At 41.0% G+C, this 23,221-nt stretch overlaps 1 protein-coding gene across 5 annotated transcripts in view; it reads right to left on the minus strand.

Moving 5' to 3' along the window:
* Nucleotides 1-23,221, minus strand: part of hivep2a (HIVEP zinc finger 2a) — a 69,506-nt gene that overhangs the window by 40,172 nt on the left and 6,113 nt on the right. Inside the window, exons 2-3 of one of the 5 annotated variants that reach the window (XM_053648049.1) lie at nt 22,061-22,122; nt 12,806-12,927 (exon numbers count right to left, since the gene is read on the minus strand). The exons of 1 other annotated variant lie outside the window; for it this stretch is intronic. The gene's annotated coding sequence lies outside the window, so the exon portion shown is untranslated. Of the gene's footprint in view, nt 1-1,599; nt 4,993-12,805; nt 12,928-22,060; nt 22,123-22,523; nt 22,913-23,221 lie in introns of those variants that run through there. 3 more of the 5 variants (XM_053648035.1, XM_053648013.1, XM_053648024.1) reach the window with 3 other exon arrangements.

Genomic DNA, 23,221 nt, shown 5'->3' on the forward strand with positions numbered 1-23,221 from the left:
TTGCACTTCTGGTTAGATGCTAACTACATTTCATGGGCTCTGTACTTGTACTCTGCACAATGACAGTAAAGTTGAATCTAATCTAATCTAATCTAAACAACTCATGCTGTTGGGCGGCTGTGACTCAGGTGGTAGAGCGGGTTGTCCACTAATCGTAGGGTTGGTGGTTCGATTTCCGGCCCACATGACTCCACATGCCGAAGTGTCCTTAGGCAAGACACTGAACCCCAAAGGCAAGTTAGCGCCTTGCATGGCAACTCTGCTACCATTGATGTGTGAGTGTGTGTGTGAATGGGTCAATGAGACACAGTGTAAAGTGCTTTGGAACCACTAAGGTTAAAAAAGCGCTATATAAGTGCAGACAATTTACCATTACACATTCAGTGCTTGGGCCCCTAATCATAATAACAATTTCATTGTTTTTGTTGTTGTTGTTAGATCTGAACATCATGTAAGAGTTTAGAAAGCAGAAAGAACAACCAGGACAAAACAACTCAGTTTGTTTAATGCATCCTGTCAAATCCCTCAAAACTCTGGATGAGGTCTTCAACGCTAAGCAGACACCTTCCCTACACTTGATCCTTAAAATGATTCTAGGTAAGCCAGAGATGCAGCAGACACACAGAGATTATATGATGTCTGAGAATTTGTGATTGGAAAAGGTTTTAGCTCGATTGGCAGAAGAGACAGGTTTCATTCCACAGCTACAGTATCAGACAGGAGGACTAACTCTCCCTCTTCCAGCCTCACAGGCAGACAGGCAGTGCAAGAAAAGGAAGGGAGTGAGGAAACAACTCACTGTCTTTCAAGGTCACTGTAAACTCAATGCCAGGGCTACCCCATGTTTATAAGACTTAGCGTGGGCTGGCGAGACGTGCATGTGCGCATGTGAATGACTCGAGTGGCTGAATTATATGCAAAATAGACAAGAAAAGCATCTCAACAATATTCCATGCACTTTTAAACTAGCTGCCGTTCTTAAATGGAAATAGGCAGAGACATCAACTCATATTTAGAGTTGTTAAGTATGTAAACTATAACCTTGTCTAGGCCCACTGCCCAGTACCTGGTGTTTTCATGTGTGTCCATCAGATATCATGTCATCATGTCATAAACTATTCCAGACTGTAATAGCACCTGTCAGGACAGTTTAGAGAGGACTGAAACAAAGGAGATCTATCCTGTATCATCACTGTCCTGTGAGGGAACTGACATTTCCTGGCACATGGAGCAGCTGAACCTGAAAAACAAACTGTATCAGAGACTAAAATCTCTGTGCTATGATGTTTGGTTGTTTCAGCTGTGCACTGTGCTCCTAGAAGTGCAACAGGAGGAAACAGAAAGAAAGAAAGAAAGAAAGAAAGAAGGAAAGCGTTGCCCATAAACAGTAGTTTAAGGTTTAAGTCTCTAAACATACTCACAGAGAGCAAGTTGTCTACCATTGCCACTCCTTTCCTGCTTGTCATTTCTGGTTATGCCATTCTGTCTGTTTTCACACCCACAGACTAACACAAGCACCACTCGTAGTGCGGCTGTATATACACTCAGAAAGGGAAAGAGTTGCCTTCAAAAAAAAAAAAAAAAAAGCAGATTACATACCAGCCTGGCTTCACTGGCTCCTCAGTCATCTGCTGCGTTCCTCGGTGCTTGCACTTCCTTTGTCCATTTCGAGGGAGTCAAGAATACGAGAGGCGAAACTGCCTAGTGAAACTCCCATCAATCAGAAGACACTCGCTGATAGAGCGTATGCTAGGAGACCTACTGATGTAAGCTAGTCACCAGAGAAAATACCCAATCGTGACGCATATCCAGGAACAAAAATAGCACTGGGGCCCCTAGAGGGATTATACAACAGGCTACGTTCAGACACACTTTCAGCGCTCGGGCAGCCTCTCGCACTCTGCTGGTTCTGTTTGCTTGCGCAAATGAAGTTTACATTTTTGTGAAGCGAGACATGACCACAAATAGACAAGAGATCTAGGGAACGAAGCACAGACTGAAAGCGGCATTTCAGTGTGTGTTTGTGCTTGTGTGTATGTGGTTTAGACACAGTGCCTTATCAGACCAAACTTTAACCATATGGCCTCAATGCCTTTGACCTGGGGTTGTCCATGGCATGCCAAGCAGGGCATAACAACAAGGCAACACTTCCTCTTCCTGCCCTCCCTCATTTATAGCTCTCCCTCAGTACTATAAATAGCTCACCAGGCCAACGTGTGCAAAATTCCTTCACAGTTGTGCTTTCTCCTTTCTATTCCTGGCTGGCTGGACTCTTATATGATTGATTTGTGGATCACAGGAATGTGTTGTGTAGGTGTTTGTGCGGGAGAGCGTGTGGGGGGAAAGTAGCGGCACTGTGACACCATTCATACTAGGGTTACGAGAATGAGTTTCTAACCAACGCTCCGCTGCTGAGGATTTTCATTCATCTACAGTATGTTAATGCACTGTATTTACCTTTAGCATAGTGTATCTCACAGTAACTGTTGATATGGTGATGTTTTGGTGTTGAGATTTTATTTAGCATTTGAAAAGGAGTTTGTAACAATCAGAGGTGAAACTGTAACTAAGTTTTCTGCCATGTTCCAGAAAAACCTCTCATGTCACCTTAAAACCTACTAAAAGATCTGTTTTGTGTGCCAGTCTTGTAGATCCGCAGACACTTTCGAATGTAAGGTCAGAGTTTTCGATTTGCGATGCAGCTCATGACAACATTCACAACGACGGTGGACAGTTTAAAGGGTTACAAGGCTCATCAGTGCGTTTCTGTGTTTGTCGCTGTGCGTGAAATCGCTAAACATTTTACAGATTGACTTAGAAACCTGACAGACAAGGATGTTTTGGCTCTGACACACACACACAAAATCACAAGTTGAGTTTAAAACATATCACACCACCCAGTGTGGATTATGTTCCTACAACACGCACTTTGACGTTTTATTCCTCATGGACTATTGTTTGAAGCTGGACGTGACAACGGAACGAGCCGCACCGCCTAACTTTTTGAAATCAAAAGTGTCAAGAAATGCAAAAGATTTTTTAGTCATGAGTGACAGCAGTGTAGGAGCCACCAGGTAATAAAACTGCAACTGATTCATACAATTACCACTCCACTCTTTCCACAAAACCAACTATATTTGCAAACACACTGTTTTAGACCAGTGTTTCCCAACCGGGGTGCCACGGCACCATGGGGTACCATCTAATGAGAGCAGGGGTGGCGTGTAAAAATCCTTCAAACATTTCTAAAATGCTAACATGTGTATAAAACATTTAATATATATAATAAATATCTGATGTCTGAAATAATAACACAGACACAGAAATAAGACAGACACACACGCATAATAATAATAAAAATAAATTATATATTTAAAAAATTAGAATTCTCTCCTCCTCGAATCCCCTTGCTGACCTGTCAGCAGCACGTCAACATCAGTATGCGTAACATATGCGTGTGTTTTATCCTAATAATTAGCATGTGATGATGCATGTGTAGTGCAAAAGAATATGGACAGATTTCTTAAAAGAAAAGCTCCAGATGCTTCTGGACCATCAACTTCATCCTCATGTAGCTAACACTGTCCAGCATTATTGTTTGTGTAGGGTACCACAAATTTTAGAAAATTTGTGAATTAGAAAAGGGTGCCGTGACTGAAAAAAAGGTTGGGAAATACTGTTTTAGACAACCCGAGATGAATCAGACAACTTTCATTCCCCTATCAGCACTACATGTTTGCTCCTGAGCTGTCAAATGCATTCTGCTGTTTCTTGTACAATCCAATTTTCACAGCTAAATATACGTGACCTCCCCTGACTGCCAGAGTGGATGCTGTGATCCCATGTGGATCTCTCACAAAGAGACTGTTGAAGAAAAAGAAAAAACAACCAGCGGTTCTGATTCTCCAGGGCTCATGTTCCCTGTCTAAGCAAGTCTTACTGTAAACAACATCCCCTAGGGAAGTGGCTGTCACAAAAAAAAAAAAGCATGTGATGCCTAAAGAGGATCCCTATATGATATTGTGGTAGAGAGAGCTGAAAATGGCATTGGAAACACAATCCTTGGGAAAAAAATAAGATACAAAGTTCCCAATACATTATGACTGTTATCAGAGACAGATAAATTTGATTGATGAAGATTTTTTGGAGTGAAAGGAAGTGTCTGGAAAAAGAAGAAAAAAATGATAACTACATGTTTGTCACACTCTTTATGATAGAAAGTGTCTTTTCTAAAAATTAATTTCTCTCCATGCTTAAATTAGCCTAGATTTAAGGGCCATATGGCACCATTTATGGCGTACCATGGACTGTTCCCAATCAATATGTTTGGTGCTTATTTCATGTCAAAACCCCATAATTGAATTTTATCATCATTTTATAATACGAAGATAAATCTACTTCTACAGCTCTGTGACTGGTCTGATCCCAAACTCTTGTTATAATGTGCTTTATGATCAACTGTATAATAACCTGAGAGCGTATGAGCTTAAAATAACAACAAAACACAAAATACACTATGTGGCCAAAAGTATGTACACCACTGACCATCACACCCATACTGTATGTGGTTCTTCCCCAAACTGTTACCACAAAGTTGGAAGCACACAGATGTATAGAATGTCTCTGTACGCTGTAGCATTACAATTTTCCTTCACTGGAACTAAGAGGCTCAAACCTGTTCCAGCACGACACAAAGTGCACAAAGCGAGCTCTTCCAGACACGTGTGGCTTGTCTGTGTCCTGCACAGAGCCCTGACCTCAACCCCACTGAACACCTTTGGGATGAACTGGAGCATCCTCGACATCCCAAAATCAGTGCTTGACCTCAACCTCACTAACGCTCTTGTAGCTGAATGAACACAAATCCCCTTCCCAAAGCCTTTCCAGAAGAGTGGAGCTTATTATAACAGTAAAGGGAGAATAAATCTGGAATGGAATGTTCAACAAGGACATATGGGTGTGCACAAACTTTTGGCCATATAGTGTATTAGATCAGGTCTTTATCTTCTCCAGGCCTTTATCTGTGGTTTCTTAATATGAAATAAGCACTGAGCGTATTCACTGAAAACCACCGAAGATGAAATGCTATGACTGACGCTGCATTTCTTCATGCTCCTGCAATAGCTCACCATGTAATAGATCTATCTGCTCTTCTAGCAAACAGACCTTCAGTACATCTTTACTTCATTAATATTTAATCTTAAGTATTGCTGTAAGCATGTAGGAAAACTCTTTCTCAGTAACAAAGCACGGCCATCATACAGACTGCTGAAATGAGTTCTTTCGAACGCCTATTGTTTAAGAGTAGTGCTTGAAAGCACAGTGAAGACACTGTCACACATAACTGGTAATACGCATCATCAATTATATTTTCAGTGCTTTCAAGTGCGATTGGTGTTTCTTTATGACATGATAAAGTAGAGAATGGACATTAATTGAGATTTTTTTTTTTTTTGCCAAATGTTTACAAAATTAAAATTCCTAGCAGAGTACAATAGCTAGTCTGATTTAATAGTGCAACTGTATAACTACGGTGCCTTACAGTTACAAGTAATATATTGGGTTTTTCTTTCGTTTGATTGTTTTTATGACTGACACATCACACGTTTTATCCAAATGTAATGTCAGTTGTCCGACATCTCTTCCGATATTATGTACATTAGCAATAGGGCACAGATCATTACATCCTAGCTTAGCATATTGTAAGTAGCTCGTGACACTGCAGATTAGCATAATGATAGTCATTGCTATGAATCATGATTAACCATTTCACCATAACTTAATTTACACATAATACACTGGAAGTGAATAACAGAACTGCTTGTTCTAGAAGGTTCAAACCACGCATTTTACAAGGAATGGCGCTCATGTGAAGCTATCACAGCTAGCCGGCTCTACTAGCACACTCACACCAAGGAATCTGAACTGAATTGACGCTCCCTCATCAAACTCACTCCGGATGACGCACTACATGTGTTCCAGATAAAATCAGGAATGTACCTCTTATCTGGATTCTATATTTATACCATTTGTGCTGGAATGAATAAATGAATGAATGAATATACATTATTCACCAACTGTGAAAAGGAGTATTGCTCGGCAATACTTGGCTGAGAAGCAGTGTTGCCATGGCAATTCTGGCAATGCTGACAGCGATGGCCATGTTTGAACCTATTTGGAGAGTTTCTGTGAAAAGGACATTTCTGAACTGGCAAACAAAGTTAAAAGCAATTCATGTGCTGCTTTCAGAATAAGCAGTCACTCGTCTTCCAGTGTTGGGCTTTTCAAGGGGAACATAAATGTACTGTAAATATGGAGGCAAAATCACAAGTAAGGAACAAGGTATTGTGCTTTTTGATGTAAGTTTTACTTGACTATGCATAGATTTAATATGGGCACTGAGAATATAGTTTCCCTCATTCTATTAAAGTTGCACATGCAGAGCATTTTCTAATTATGACAGAAGGCATTCCAAAATGTATATATAATAGTTGCATCAGGGCTCCAGAGAGGTATCACACTCTAATCCTAGTGATGCCACAGCCATCCGAGGCTGGGAGCCAAAGGAGCAGAACATACGGACCTACAGTACACATTCTTGATATCTAGTGACACTGCAAAGTCCTATTTGTTAGCATCATCATAGGCAAGGCTATCAATTATGGGGGTGGTAACTGGCCAAAATGGTAACCAAAATGGGGATTTCACAAATAATAGTTTGATACCAGTCAAAATATACAACATCCAAAATGGCTGACATCCTGCTGAGCTAATTCATGGATGAGGTTATGAAATTTGCTTATCTTAAGAAAACCTGTAGCTCAAATGGGTGCCATATTTGGTGCATAGAGGTGATACTGGATTCCCAAGCCCCAAGGCCTCACTATCGGCACATACCATGAACCACACATTTTAAATTTGTCCCACACAGCATGATGCATGGTGCAATTATGTTACATTTCCTGTCTGAGCGTTAAGCTTTGTTTTTTTTTTTTATCTCCTCACCATGGCAACACCATGCAAGATATCAGCATTGCCTAAGCAATTCATCATTATGCATTATATCTTCACATCATGCTGAATAAATCTAGTATGACTCAGATAAACCCAATGGAAGGAGTATTAAAACATTTGGTCTATAAGCCTCATTTTCTGTTGCCGGTTGGAGGCAGTATGAAACCGAATCACTACTGGCATGTGTGTGTCCCCATGCCCCATCACTGAACATGTAATGTAAAATTTTGGGCCACTTTGTAAGATACAGTGGAATTATGCCTCACTTCCTGTTGGTGTGGTGTAACATGTTAGTTGATTGTCTGTCTCGCTATGGCAACGATATCATGTCTAAGATATCAGAAAGTCCTTCACAATTTAACATCATGGACCTCTTTGCATCATATTGACCAAATTTGGTTTGAATCTCATGAATCCTCCAGAAAGTGTTTAAAAGTTTAATACCCATCAAGACACACAAAATCCAAAATGGCTGACTTCCTGTTGGGTGGAGTTAATATTAAGAATAGATGCATTAACCAAGTTACTTAAGAGAAAGCACCTGCACTAACATAAAAATGTGTAAGGGTGAACGAGGACACATTTGAAGGATCTTTTTTTTAATGATTTCTTTTCTAAATGTACGTTTTATTTTAATTCATCATTAGCACAAAATGTGCCATACAGAGACCATTGTGTGTTTGTGACAGCTTGCTTCTAACCTTGGTCACACAAGTGCTACTTTCGTATCATGAAATTGACCTCTTGATCCTAGCAAACCCTGGAGTTTTTTTTTTTTGTCATCAGATGGCCAGGAGCAAGCGTTTGGTAAAAGCAATCACTCTGCAACTGCTCAAAAACAAACAAACAATCTCTTATGTGAGCAGCGCACATCGGAGTACAAGGAAGTGACTGCCCTCTCCGGGATTCACTTTTGCCTGTTACACAACCTGCTGGTGCTGTGTTTTCCTCTGGAGCAGCTGTCTCTCATTTCATCCACGGGAGTGGAAAAAAAACATTCTTGGTCAGGTACCAAAGATCACACCTCCCCTGAAAATTCCCATCAGTCCATGAACTCTCATGTTGCCCTGTGGCACCTGTTACTTTAGAAGCCAAGCATACCGAGGCTGAGCTACTCCTTGGCCTTTGACCTCTCCAACACAACTACTCCAACACCCACACAGCATTCAGTGGTCACCCAAAGGAGCACAACCATATTTAACCTCGGAGTCGGATCAGCTGGTCATTGCCAGGAATGAGGACCAGGGGCTTCCCAAACAGACAAACACCCCCTGTTCCAGTGAATGGCCCACAAATGCCTCCAGCCCTAAAGCATGTGAAGCCTTGGGTGACTCCTACAACAGCATAACAAACACAGCACTATGCTTTAGTGCACAGTGAATAACTCAAGTTTTTCCATGAATACCACCTCTTATGTGGTGTCCAAAACCGGATACAAAGTTCTACTGGATCACCTGCGGCCATGCAAAATAAAATTTGGCAAATTCTCTTTTTCTGTTTCTGAATGAACCAGCATATTAAAAAACAAAAAAAAACAACAAAAAAAAACCAAACAAACAAAAAAACACTAAAACAAAGGACTGGATGGAATTTAATCTTTAGCTATGCCATTCTATAAAACACTGATCATGCATAAGATTTAACTGCTTTTAATATATGTGATAATTAGAAGCACTTTTTTCAATTATTGTTACTTGTGTGTTTACTTGTGTGCTCCTGGACTCAAGGACACTTTCTGGACAACCCCATGGACTTCCCCACCATTCCAGACACGCATGGACTTCCAGAAACCATTCCAGATTGTTTGCATTCTATGAATCTGCAACACATACGTGGTGGCAAAAGTGACCACAGCATGAAGTCCAAAAGAAATGCTTGAGTTTAAAACACACGGTGTTTCTTGTTTAAATTAATGTGCAGTTTAATCTTAAAGGATTACATAAATAATGACAAATAAGATGATATAACAAAAAGATACAACTTCTTAAAACTTAAAAATGATGTAAAGATTTTATTTAAAGATGTAAATATCTGCTGTCATTATCATAGTCTCTTCAGGATTACAAAAGTGTCTGAAAATGTTTTCAAAAGCATGACAGTTACACAGTTACAAAGTACACAAGTACTAGGTGATGATAACTTTTACATTTGACTTTTAGCTAGTACAGTGAAAGAAAGAGAAAGAAAGTGGAAAAAGTAGAACTGGGGATGCCTCCACCTCCAACAAGTCTAGTCCTTCTTGTTACTAATGTGCATGCCTGAAATTCCCACAAAATACACTACAAACGTGGAAGGAAGCTATTGAAGAAAAACTATTTCAGAGAGTTGACCTTGCTGTGAACTTGAACCTATTTGGATGAATGAAAAACTCTAACCAGTTCATCTGCTGGTTACAACAATAATTCCACATAAACCCTCCAAGTATTCAAACATGTGCTCTTGAAATATCTCGCTAACAAGAATCTCGGTTGGACGACTGAACAACTCACTCTTAAGACCACTTTGCTTGCGGTCACCAACCCTCTTCCTTGAGATCTACAGTACCTTCCTGTAGGTTTCTCCAAGCAATATTAAGAAAATGATTAGATGGTCAGGTGAGCACGATTATGGTTGGAGCTAAAGTCTTCAGGATGGTAGATCTCCAGGAACGGTGTTGGTGACCGCTGGCGTAGAGCATATTCTCCATTTTCAATGTCCTCTGGTTCAACGTTGGTTTCTAGCCGACCCTCACACTGAATCCAAATCACAGCTCTGATTTTGAATTTTTTTTTTCTGGATGAGCTACAGTAGGCTGCAGTCTCTAAGAGGCTGGTGAACATACATTGCTTGCCAGTGGGGAATAAACAAGGAACTGTCAGTGAAGTGTGCTACCATAGATATCAGAGGAAATGCAATCTTCTCATGCAACAGTGGCCTGGTCACAAGTTCTACCCCAGAGCACGCTTCAACAAGCCTAGTAACTTACTTACTATCGAACCAATTCTGCACAAACTTTCAGCGCATTCCAAATCAGTATCCTAAACATCATCAACAAACTATAATGGCTGACCCAAAACGTATTTCCTCCAAAGCTTATAGTGGATTTACATTTCCCCTACATCATCATATAGAATCAATATAATGACTAGTCTAAAGTTTGATGAAAGTTTGCTCTCAAGAAGTTTGCTGTGCAGCCTGGGATTGTTTTCATGCCCTTTCCATTCCAGTATTTGTGCAATTTGGTGCCAAGGGCTTATGGGAAGACAAATGACTCAGTGATTACTTTAACAATTACTCAGTCAACAGAGTTAAGCTTGGAAGGACATGATACCAAAACATCTTGTTCTGCTCTGTCAAGAACTGTTCATGTCAGGTGAGAGATTGAAAAAGAAAAGAAAAGAATGAAATAGTGTCCTCATGGAAAAGTGTACAATCTTGCCTTATATCCTAGCAATAAATAGGGATAATTGCTCAGCTTGTTTTGTACACTGATTTGCTAAACCTTCACTGTAGTCAAAGTGATGCACGCTGTACACTGCCGCTGTATTTAGTGTCACTCGGCGCCTCAAACCCCAAGTGACTGCACGTAACCTTCTTCCACTTGTGTTTCACATTCCCATCTGCAGCACAGGATGCTGCTCGACATGAAATATGCAATGAATTATAAAACGCATTATGTAATGCATCCACCGAGTCTGACGCAGACGTTTGTGCAACAGCTAATTAAGCAGCGTGATGTGGGGGGATTGGGCAGATTTATCTCTTTCTCTATGCTCATTTGCAGAACATCAGGAAATAGCAGAAGAAGTGACGCTCTGATGAAAGAACAAAAATATGCAGGAAAAAGGGTGAAAACAGGGTGAGGGATACACGCAGAGACAACATGAGCAGAACGAATCGTCTGTAAACGCGGAGATATTTGCATGATCACGCTTAATAACAGTGCAACACGAAGAAGCAGAGTGAGAGTTACAATAGAAATCACAGACAGAGCATCTGGAGGATGAAACAGATGAAAATATAAACAATCAATAGCCTCACAGGGCAAGAGAAACTGGAACAGAAAGTATTCAATAGTAAAGGAGGGTATGAACTAGCCTTGAAACAGCTTGAAGGAGGAAAAGAATCTGGCTGTCTCACTGCTCTCATCAACTACATCCCGAGCCTAATTGTAAATCAATTCACAATGGCCTTGCCGGGGTGTGTATTTACACTCTGTAGATGGCTGGAGCTGATAAAGTGTAAAGCCAATTCCTCTCTCTTGAGCCCAATCCAGTTCAAACAAACGCATCCTATAACAGCAAGAGGGTTTTCCTGAGAATCCAGGTCTTCCAGAGTAACACTGCTTCTCTCTAAAACGCCAGGACAAATGCTGCATTAGATCATGTTCTGATCCAGTCTCCAAAGCACAAGATACACAAGTCATACATTTTCTTGTCTCCTTGTCCTTCTTTGGTCACTTCTCCTGCTACTGTGTACAATCCTTCAATGGCATTTCTTAAACACTCAAACATGACTATAAATAATTGTATGCTATAAAAAAAGTGGGTTTTTTTAAAAAAGATGAGAAAAGAGACATCGCAGCAATTTTTGAAAGGATTCCTGAATTCATGTTAGTATTTATACAAAACAATAAAGCACTTTGGGCTACAAAGGAGAGCGATAAAGAGTCTTAAATTTCTCCCTTTAGATATATATGCGAGAAGCAAGCAGGATGTCAACAACAAATGCCGGCACAGTCTGTTGCAAACCGAAAACATGTACTGAAAGAATTTGTTAGTACCATGTTTAGTGTCTTTCCTTTACCTTTTTCTCAAAGACACAAACACCACCAATGTTGTAGCAGTAATAAAATATCCAAGAGAGATCTGATACACACCATTTACTGTAATCTACAGAGTGTTCAGCATTGTTATACAAGACAGAATTTTTCTCTTCGTGTGGAGGAGTACTGGATGGAACACAGCATGTGAGAAAGCCCCAAGTGTCATGAAAAGCAGAAGAGCGGATGTGCCTGCGATTGTGTGGTGAGTAGAACGGGCCCAAATTAGAAGGTGTACTCGGAGACTGGCAACGTCGGTTTTAATGGCTGCTGCCCAGCACACAGATGGGATGAAGCAAAACACCTGCCCTCACTCTTGCCTGACTAAAATCCAGATCAGCGCTTCTTTTTTTGTTTGGTTTTTTTGCATTTAAAACAAATCCTGCATTGCCACACTATCTGCTTTAGCTGAAGGGTAACACGAGGCAGAAACCTTGGAGAGCACAGGAAGTGATTTGGGAAGCTCTTATATTCAAGGCATTTCAAAGTGCAGGCTTAAAGAGACTAGCTGCGTGCTCTTACATTTTTCAACCTTTATTTTTCATGCACAGATGAACACACGTACACGTGCATACTCACACAGGAATAAGCAAACAGAGAGCAGATTGCAGGCTTAGGCACGGAGGTGAGTGTATGCAGTGTGGGCCGCTGGGAGCACTAGAGACGTGACGCTGGCGGTTCACACTTCCTCAGCCCTCGCACTAGTGTGTGTGTGTGTGTGTGTGTGTGTGTGTGTGTGTCTGCATAAGCAAAAGCACCAGCAACACCTCCTCTCGCTCATCCACACTACATCACACCATGTGTTTAGAGAAGGGAAAGAGACGCCACTGACATCACACCACGCAGGTGGCAACCCTCTCACAGGAGGAAAGCGAGATGAGATAAAGACTGCCTTCGAGCTGTGCAGCATTTAATCATGTCAGAATGTAGAAGCTTCCTTTAGAGTACAAAGACACTGTACTGACATGAAAAAGTGAGAATGCTTAATACCTCACTTGTTGTTGGGTTGTTGTTGTTTTTTTTTTGGTTAAATGGTGTCTGCGTTTGCGCCGCTTCCTGTCGTCACTTTCCTCTACACTTCTTCACTCTTCTTTCCATCTCAGTTGTGAGGCCTGTAAAAACATGGCCTTTGATAAAGATGAACATATTGGCTTGTCTCTTTAACTAATATTTTAACCTGCAATCAAGGAGGGTGAACGATGCCTTCAAGCAGACGGATGTCACTTTTATGCATTTCGAGGCTCAGAGAGAGAGAGAGAGAGAGAGAGAGAGAGAGAGAGAGACCTACTGAAAAGCCTCCAAGATCAAAGATGAAGAAGCAAATGCAAAAAAAAACAAGTGTGAGCGCATACGTTAGTAGCTGGCTTTTTGTAAAATACCACAGTTCCAAGCATTGCACTAGTTAGAGATCTACGGTTACACCTCTTGTCCTTTTCCTTTCAAGATTAAAATGGTTGATTGTGGCTTGATGTTTGCCACACAATAAGACTTCCTTATGCACATTTATTAGTTTTTTTTTTCCTCTTTCTCTCTCACATTTTCTTTTTCTCTCTCTCACAGTCTCATACTACAACCAACTAACTAAAGTTTGAAAATGCTTGATCATCTAGATAACACAAGATAAAACAAGACCACTCCTATGTTAAACATGACAATAGAATACACTGCTTTTGAATCCCCTAGCTACACGACAATCTCAGGTCATGCTTGTGATTAGCAGGCTGCTCTTATTAAACCTGTGCATACAATAATTCTTGTCTTTAGGCAGCAAAAAAAAAAAACCTTCACCATTCAGATACCATGAAAAAAAAAAAACTGTGCTAGTTTTTTTTTTCCTTTTTATACAAAGGGCCTTTAAGCTCCTGTATTCGTCACCTACTCCTAGTACTTCATGTTCAGAAAGAACAATGAGGTTTAATATAATATGTGTGCCATAATTAAACCTCACCTACCATTAATCCAAATGGTAAATTGGAGCAGGGCAAAGATTAGGCAGGTCATTATTCACCAAAGTCTGTGTGGGAATGATACTTTTAATAAAAAACATTCCCTACAAGGCTACCGAGTACTCCAAAGAAGACTTTCCTTTTCTTGTGTCTCTGGATCACAGAGAGGAACAACTGAGTATAATTGGCTTTCTGTTTCATGCAATTAATTATAAGTAGCTCGTAACACCTCAGGGCAAGGACGTGCAAGACTTTGCCATTTTAAAATGCTAAATTCTACATGCTATTTCATCATGAAGGTTCAGAGCAACATAGTAAGTAATGTAAGCGAAGAAAACATGCAGTAAGCATTTTTTAATAAAATCAATATCACTGGTCCAGGTCAGGACGAGCAACAGAAAAGATGTATGAACTAAATCATCATACATCTGTTCATCCAGATCCGAGGTCTATAGCAGGAACACTGGGCACTGGGCATGAGGCAGGAATACACTCTAGATGGGACACCAGTCCATCACAAAACACTCCAACCTTAACATACCTTGTGTTCATGGAGCTCGCTTTGTACACAGGGGCATTGTCATGCTGGAACAGGTTTGAACAGGCCTCTTGTAGTTCACATGAAGGGAAACTGTAATGCTACAGCATACAGAGACATTCTATACAACTGTGTGCTTCAGACTTCGTGGAATAGGCCCACATATGGTTATGATGGTCAGGGATGCACGTACTTTTGGCTGTATCATGTATATGTTCTCTGATTTGTACAGTTAATGCTGACCTAATGATCGTATCAACCGAAGCACATCACCCAGCTACAAAGTCATTAGACTTTCTGCTTCTTTCCCTGCTTAGCATTAAGGACAGCTGCTGAGGAACAGTGTGAACGCCACTAATGACAGCACTCTCCAGTTAATGACGTGGGCCGCCCAGGCAGAAGCAGGAATCATAGATACTCAACTCACACAGCCCTTTCAGTGGAGGGCAAACGGGTGGCCCGACTCCTCTATGTGCTTCACTACAAGCCTTTTCTGCAACTGTCGATATACAGTAGGTGACTGCAGTGGTTAAACGAATAAATCTTAGATGTGGATGTTAGAGACATGAAAATGGCTATGAAACCTGAACAAGCACTAAAATCTTTACTCTCAGTTCAGCTGTGTTTGCAAACACCATATATTATTTCAAAAGCATTATATGCAGTATAGTGCATTAAACAAAATGTCAAAATGTTCTGCGTTCTTCAGAACTGTCTGTGATTAAGAGAAGAAGCGGCTTCTTCATTCATCCGGTCGCTGCGGCTGCTTCTCGACTCAACTATAACACCATCTACTCGCCAAGCAACTGTTGCCACCAACTCTCCAAAGCTCAAGTCACCATCTGTTCTACCACTGAATGGAAAATAGGAAAAAAAGAGCGCGAGGTAACGACAGGAAGTATGGGTGAAAATGCTGGGTAAAGAAGATGCGTACTCTGCTTTGCTACCTGAGTGTCACCCATTTTTCCACACAATTCACTGCCACAAAGGGGTAAAAACAACATCACAATGATGCTCGTTCCTAGTTCATAACATTGCATATGGTTAAATTTATGGCATTTGGCAGACACCGTTATCCAGAGTGACTTACATTTATCTCATCTATAGAACTGAGCAGTTGAGGGCGTTGCTCAAGGGCCCAACAGTGGCAGTTTGGCAGTGCTGTGATTTGAACTCATGACCCTTTGATCAGTAGTCCAACGTATTAACCACTGAGCTACCACTGCCCATTAGAGTTCCATTTTAGACAACATTTTCTAGGTTGGATTTCCATTTTAGACAACATTAGGAGCAACAGTGTGCCTCCTACTCAGAGATATTTCACCTCTATAAAAAGTTTTTTTTTTAAAATTTTGTAATCCAATAAAAGACTTCATGCTTTCATTTCAAGCTTTTTTATTTCAATAACAAACTGCATGTGAATATGACGTGATGAAATCAAAGCAGGCTGAAGTACGTAAGACGACCACCCGTCGTCTAAAACTGAGGATTGGATGACAATGGAGAGGAAACCCATACAAAGAATTGTGGACTGTCTCTCCAGAACTGCTCGCTTTCAGTACCAATTTCTTTTCCTGCACACAAAAATGCACTCGTGCACATTCCAAATGCCTCTCAACAGGAAGTGTCCTAGTCTGCAGTGCAAAAGTGTGCGAGTCATTTGCATGGTACAGAGAAGAGGAAGCGAAAGCCGCTCAGTCCATAGGAGAAAAAAGGCAGGGTGGGTTCCTGTTCAGCCCATGTCGCCTCACCTTGCCTCACTGCTTTCCATGTGTTTTGACTATAGACACATGCCACCCACCACAGCCCCTGCCCAACAGGAAGCAGCAGCAGCTCACAGAGCCTTGCTATTCACATTCAAATGAAGCTGTTATCAGGAAGCCAGTATTGGCAGAAAAGTGGAAAGAGAGAGCGAGAGCGAGAGAGCGAGAGAGAGAGAGAGAGAGAGAGAGAGAGAGAGAGAGAGAGAGAGTCTTTTAACCCATTTTTAGAGATTGACAGACAGTGGAGTGTGCCATGACACCCCCACGCCAACAGAGAGCTCTCTAATGCACACACTTCCTGTTCCCCTGTCACTTCCTGTTTATGGACTATATAAGGACACCTTCCTACACAAAATTACTAGGAGATCTCGCCAATACTTCTAGTATGTTCTAAGCCATCGTTTTATGTTTGCTGTCCCTGGTTATGACCTTGCTTCTTTTAATGCAGTGTTTAACCCTGTTTGCAAGCACTCCATCTGGGCATCCCAGGGATCTCAACAAAATAAGACTGGTGCTATCAATACTCACTGGGAAAACTCTAGACTGGACTGCGGGTGTATGTGCGATGCTCTTATCTAACAATCCTGTCCACACTTGCAGAGTGGATTTTGGGAAGTCTTTTATTGTCCAGCAATGGCAAGAATCACGTGTCGCAGGCAACATTCTGAATGATTCGCTTATTGCCGGCGTTCACCCAAAACATGAGGACTGGCACTCTTCCAGACCCATGAGCAGACCGTGTCACAGGGGTGGATCGGTGGTTCCAAGTCGAAATCATTCATGCATTAACTCGCTGCAAATTCTTGCCAATATTTTCATTGAGTAAATTCTGAGCCGTCTGATATCCCCAAATTCCCAAAAGATATCTGACATTTCTCCATCTCTATTGCTATATTCCTGTGTATGACCTTTGCTCCAAAGGTGACTTCCCTGTAAGTTTTACACTTTGTTTGATGAATACCTGGATTCTTTGTGCTTTGTCTCCCTGCCTGATTCATGACACTGTTTTGGATTTGTTAATCCTGATTCATTAAACCTCCAGCACAAACCTTCCCCTGAGTCCATGCGATTACATGCATACACCTGTCACAAGATCTAGTGACTTTTTTTTATTTATTTTTTTAAAAACATGGTCCCCTAACCCATTTCAATATACTAAAGCGATATATAGAATTGCGATTTACCTACACTACACACATGGTTGCTTGGTGCATATGTGCATGTGTGTTAGTCATGTTTGGAAAGCATGTCATTTGCGTGTGGGTCGTGTTCCATTGCCTAGCAAACACCTGCAAACACTCAACTGCTGTTGTTTAGCCGGAGACAAGTGAGGGTAAATTTAGCAGCGGATTTTTTTTGTCTGGTGCTGCCACATGTGCCAGTCAGCATGAACGCCGCTTTGTTGAACGAACCACATCGAATTTCCTATTTGCTTCAACTGAAGGAGTTTTATATACACATAAGTCAAGGCAGTGATAAAAAATTCTATCCATATTGAATCAGTATGGATGAATTACTAGAAAAGACATGGGGAGAGAGAGAGAGAGAGAGAAAGAGAGAGAAAGAGAGAGAGAGAGAGAGAGATCACCTCCAATGGCTGGGGGACTTCACCTGTATACCCAGCACTAATGGTCACATGATCGCTCACTCTTACCCAGCATTGTCAGACCACAATTTATATTCATCCACTCACACAGCTATGTCTCTCATGCTCTTTCTCCTTTTCCTCTCTGTTAGCTTAGCTCTACTAGTGCAGCTTTTCACTCCACCTGATTCCATCAAGGACAAAGCACAGTTTCTGAGATGGTTCCCATAGAAACAGAGTATGCCTTGCTATTTTAGTCATGTTTTGTACATCGTATCTGCCGGAGCAGCCGCACCAAAGACAGGAAGTGACCAACAGCACACATCAATAAGAAAGTCTGGAATCCCTGCAGCAGTTCAGACGGCCATCTACTGCTGCCCCGGGGTTAAAGGTGACCATCAACTCAACATGCTAATGGAAGAGTTAATGAATCTTTCACCATGCATGAAATGTTTTCCTGAATTTTTTTAAAGCCAAATTCATCTTTTTATCTTCTTTCCAAAGGGCTAAAAGGCGCTTGAAACTTCAAGCTGAAAAGTTTCAACTCGATCGGATATACCCACGATATCAAACGTTGGGGCTGTTTTGGGACTTTTTTAAAAGAAATGTGTACACATAGAAATATATTATACTATTTTCTACTATTTTATTAAATACTACTTTCGCTAAAAAGTGACAAATCTCACTGCTTTTGCAGAATACACAAAGGTTAGTGACACTTCATTTAACCTAAATTCTTCACTCTAATCTTTAAAGATTTGCTGTTTGCTAGTAAACAAGCTAATGTTATGCTAAACGCTATGTGAAAATACTAAAATTAGCCGTGTTTGCTAGTACACGAGCTAATGTTCCCAATTTTACGATTTTTATTGGAGTTCGTTTCCAAATTCAGTTATTTATTCTTAACGATGTGTTCATTCTTAGTTCTCTGAGGACGATTTCCATTTGCACGATCTCTGAGCTCTAAGAAACAATAGATGAAATAAGTGGCACACTGAACTAGTTTCTTGCCAATTGTATGATTGTTGTTGAGTTTTTCCAACAGCCAGTTATTCATTCTCAATAATAAAGTATTCAGAGGAAAATTCAGTCTGTTTTCATTCATATCGATGTATCTCTGTAAATTCAATTCATTTTGATTTGAATTATGAATTAACACAATATTGCATGGTATCGTAATACTTCAGCTGGCATGGTATTGTAAGATACGTTTATGGAATCGTGACAACCTTGATATACATAAACATACTGTACACATGCACTCTTTTCCAGAGACACCGTAATTCTCCAGAGTTACTGTTGCCAATTCTGACCTTTCACCCCCAGGTGGAATAAAGCCTGAGCAGAAGGTGCAATAAATATCAACATACACACCCAGACAAAAACATAACCATTCTATGAACACTGGCTGGGGAAGCTAATCCATCACGAGGCACATCCCCCCCCCCCCCCCCGCCCCGCCACACACACAAAATCAAACACTCGTTCACTCTTCAAGGCAATTTAGAGTAGCAAATCCATGTACCAGCATGTTTTCTGTAAGAAACTTGAACAGAAGTAACCCTGAGTTCAGTGCTCAGCTAATGTTATCCAGTTCCCCACCGTGCCATCCTCTTTCACACTATCACAACCTCCAAAGCATTACAGAAGGTATTTATATTAATAACTAGAACCAGCTTATAACAATAGCACTTTACATTAGATATGGTCTACAAAGCGCTTTACACTGTTTCTCATTCACCCATTCACATACACACTCACACCAATGCAAATGTGACGCATCACCTGTACCACTGATGAACACCTCCGTGTCCAGTATTTCTGAGGTGCTAAACTCTGAAGAATGAAAAGTGCTAGACTGCTAACTTGGTGTTCACTTGGAGTTAGAATTCTCGAGTAAAGTAGTCCTTTAATGCTGGCACAAGTGACTTTTAGCCGTAATGAATATTTACAGTACATGTGTGTTTGTCTGCATCGTTTTACAAACTCGGAGTCGAGCTCTCACTGCTACTGGTTTCAATTTCACCACTTGCACTTCCAATGCCAACAGAGACCGCGAGAAGGATTGTAAGAACGTAACAATGACCAACAACTCGTTCAGTCATGCGTACACACTTTAAATGTTTCTCCTGCGCATTTCTCCATATTCAATCGGGTCTGCTCGGCCTGTAATTAGCCGCTTAAAAAAATATTTTAATGCTGATATTCATCATCTGTGTACAAACTGAGAAACAATTAAAACAGTGTACGAATGCTTACACGGGTTAATTGAGTCAGAGTTTGTCAATAATCTCACAGTCTGTTAGAAAGCTAACGATGTGCCGCTTAGCTGTTAGCTGACAGTTAGATTGCTAACATCTGTGCTAATGACTTAGGTGTGGTTCAAACCAATGTCATGGAATTGGCAATATGGATCTGCCCTTGTCCTTGGAGATTAATTTTCAAATAAAAATAACCTCAAAGTACGCATTTCGATATGGAATCATATTTTCAGAACAAACACCGGCATTTATTCATTTTATCACAGGCTTTTTCTTAAATATACATTTTTTCATTTGCCTAATTCCTGCATATCATAAGTGTCATACATTTTATGTATGGCAGGCAACATAAATCTGTCTGCATCAACCGGTCACTGAACTATAAGCACAGAAGTGATTTTCCATAGGTATTAGTGGGCACACACACACACACACACACACACACACAGAAGCACAAGGGAGGCCACGGGTAGCCTCGACTGCCTTTTATGAAAACAGCGGGCCGGTGTGCATTGCAAACCAATCAGCAGAAAGCAGCACCATGTCCAGAAGAAAGAAAGGGATGCACAGATCACTAGCCTGGGAGCCCAGGACAAGCACATCTCATGTTCAGGCAATTAGTATTTCCTGTTTTGTTTTTTTTAAGTGACTTTAACAAACAGAAGAAAAGTACACTTATACTTATTGACCTTCCCAATACAAAAGTTTTCATTTAATTTGCATGTATATTTAAACGTTACGCAGTTCATGGCGGTGTGGCGCTCCTCAATGCTGTAACTATCCAAACTTTCGAATCCTGACGCCTGCTGCACTACACACATCAGCTGAGACACGATCATGAAAAAATGAGCAAAATAAAGACTGCTCATTACCTTTAAACTGTATTAATCCACTTAATTAACTAACTTCCTTGTCATACATTATTATGTTACATTAACTACCAATTTTTCTCAAACCAAAACACAGGACTGGGCAACACAGCAAAGTTTTTACTTGCCCAGGGGCCCTGCTAATAAATGTAATAGATTTGTCCACTTGTGAAGAAATACAAAAATGTAAGCTTCCATATTTATTTTGGTGAGCAATGCTAAGATTCAGTGAGATATGCTAATGTTTGCTTCTGCTTAAGTGAATAAATGCGAAAGCAAATTGGAAAAAGCTCAATGGTTTGTTTGTTACTACACCTTTATGCATTTGGTGTAATTGTCAGCATTTCTTGTGGCCGGGACCAACGCTAGTCACCCATGCACCTCTGCTACTGTCACATGCATGTAATGTGTTTAGCTCAAACGTTCAGACACGCTACCATATATATCACAGTAACACAACAACCTGCCCACTCTCTCTCTCTCTCTCTCACATAAAACTGTAAAATGCATTTCATCTGTATCTGGTTTCCACGCAGTGATGAGTCGCTTGCAGCTGTGTAAGCGGCGCCACTCTTAACCTAAGGCCCTGATAACTATCAGTAATTTGCATGCCTATTTCTGTATGTGGCCACACTGCAGCCCTTATTCAAAAAGCCGTGGCCCAGGCTGTGATGACGTGCTTCTCCGCAGCACTCAAAAAATTACAGTCACTGACAGAAAGACAAAAGTGTCACACACCACAGCATCCAAAACTATGCTAGTCACCTGCATTAGTTTACACGTGCTAAAAAGGCAACTAAATCCATCCAGATTAGTGTATTCAAAACTGCACACTTCTTATACATAATGTAGGAAAGCGTGTTCTGCTTTAATTCTCTGGCCTTGTTCTCTTTTCTGGGTAAAATCGCAGAGCTTACTACACAGTTCATCCAAAAGGTCAGTGTTTCACTAGCAGGAAGTGCTTCCTTAGCTCAGTGTTATTCATGGTATAAATCATTCCTAAGAATTATTACACCAACTAAACGATATGAATTATGGGTTTCTATTCGCAGAAACTCCAATTCAACAAAGATGAGGTGGTGTGTCATAGGACACTGTGTAAGTTTACAAAACTTTACTCACATCAGCTGTTATTTCAGAAGCGTCAGCACTAACTAGCTAGCTGTAACGCAACAATATCTTTGCGTGATGGGACAGGGAACACAATGGGACATGGACATGACGAATGGATTGTGGTAGAAGATGAAAAACACCTCACGCTATATATGAAAGTCACACATTACCTTTGGCTTCTTCTCTTAGTTGTCTCGCAAGTTTAGCCAGGCAAACACACTCCTAACACACCCTGTTGCCAAGAGAGATTGGGAAAGGGAGTGTTAAACAAATAAACACGCGCACACACACACACAGAGGTATATATAGCGTATATGCATACACACACATGAACAACACAACACATCGTCTCTAAGGTATGTGGCATCAAAAGGTTTCTGTTCTGGCTCTTTACAGTATTAACACAGATTTAACACAAAGTACAGAAACACTAGTATTCTCAGTCTGAATTACAAACACCCTCAGTCTTGAGAAAACTGTCCTCAACTCAGTCCTCTGTCTCCTATCCACTTCTCAAACAGCCAACTTCTCAAACTTCCACATCAACAGCCAGATCATTAGTGACATTCCACCTCCTCCGCTTTCTCTTTCTCCTGCCACTATTCTCTCTTGCACCCAAACCTGATGGCCCACCTGACACAGTATCCTCCTGCTAAGGGTCTCCAGGAAGGAACCGGAAATGTCCAAAAAAGTCAGCACTGATGAGCCAGTCGTGTCAAAATCCAGTCCGGCACGGTGCACGAAGATATTTCCCACCTACTTAATGCAGCCCTCCATCCCTAACAACCTTTCTGGGTCCGTGACTCTAGCTCTCTTTGCTTGCTTGAAGGAAGAAGTAGCACAACAGGAGGAAAAAAAATCATTGTGTTTTCTTTAAGCCAATGCCGGTCAGGGAGATGGAGATGGGGATGGGGATGGGGGGCTCCAATCGCATGAAAAGGCAGACATGCAGCGGCGGCCGGCAATAGTCGAGCACTGAAGTACGTTTCAGCCTGTTGCTGCTTCAGAAAGTGAAAAAAGGAAGGGGGAGCAAGAGAGTCAGGTAATGAGAGAAAGACTACCTCATTTTCAAAGCAGGAAGAAGGGGAGGCCGCGAGTGTTTCCTGTGGTGCAGACGAGGTGAGCAAGGATGTCATAGGCAGCATTCATTCTGTCAAGGTGTCAGAACAAATGGTGCTTGAGACGCTCTTTGTCCGCCTTGGATAAGAGTGCTCCTCTGTCAGCCTCCATATACTGTATAATCCAGAACTAAGACTACATAAAAATATAGCATTCTATATGGGTCAGATGGATCAGCCGTTTATTTTAAGATGCACTAAAAGACATGAGTA

This window comes from Ictalurus furcatus, chromosome 2 (genome assembly GCF_023375685.1).
Source record: "Ictalurus furcatus strain D&B chromosome 2, Billie_1.0, whole genome shotgun sequence".
Taxonomy (NCBI): domain Eukaryota; kingdom Metazoa; phylum Chordata; class Actinopteri; order Siluriformes; family Ictaluridae; genus Ictalurus; species Ictalurus furcatus.